Source organism: Enhydra lutris, unplaced genomic scaffold (genome assembly GCF_002288905.1).
Source record: "Enhydra lutris kenyoni isolate GAN:26980312 unplaced genomic scaffold, ASM228890v2 scaffoldscaffold96, whole genome shotgun sequence".
Lineage (NCBI taxonomy): Eukaryota > Metazoa > Chordata > Mammalia > Carnivora > Mustelidae > Enhydra > Enhydra lutris.
Genome location: NW_019154180.1, coordinates 3,347,446 through 3,348,254, shown reverse-complemented (window position 1 = coordinate 3,348,254; position 809 = coordinate 3,347,446).

The following is an 809-nucleotide window of genomic DNA, read 5'->3' as shown; positions in this document are numbered from 1 at the left end:
CGCATCCTCGCCAGCATCTGTCATTTCCTGACTTGTTCATTTTAGCCATTCTGACTGGTGTGAGGTGGTATCTCACTGTGGTTTTGATCTGTATTTCCCTGATGCCGAGTGATGTGGAGCACTTTTCCATGTGTCTGTTGGCCATCTGGATGTCTTCCTTGCAGAAATGTCTGTTCATGTCCTTTGCCCATTTCTTGATTAGAATATATGTTTTTGGGTGTTGAGTTGGGTAAGTCTTTATAGATTTTGGATACTAGTCCTTTATCTGATATGTTGCTTGCAAATATCTTCTCCCATTCTGTCACTTGTCTTTTGGGTTTGTTGACTGTTTCCTTTGCTGTGCAAAAGCTTTCGATCTTGATGAAGTCCCAATAGTTCATGTTTGTCCTTGCTTCCCTTGCCTTTGGCGATGTTTGTAGGAAGAAGCTGCTGTGGCTGAGGTCGAAGAGGTTGCTGCCTGTGTTCTCCTCTAGGATTTTGGTGGATTCCTGTCTCACATGGAGGTCTTTCATCCATTTTGAGTCTATTTTTGTGTGTGGTGTAAGAAAAGGGTCCAGTTTCATTCTTCTGCATGTGGCTGTCCAGTTTTCCCAACACCATTTGTTGAAGAGGCTGTCTTTTTCCATTGGACATTCTTTCCTGCTTTGTCGAAGATGAGTTGACCATAGAGTTGAGGGTCCATTTCTGGGCTCTCTATTCTGTTCCATTGATCTATGTGTCTGTTTCTGTGCCAGTACCATGCTCTCTTGATGATGACAGCTTTGTAATAGAGCTTGAAGTCCGGAATTGTGATGCCACCAACTTTGGCC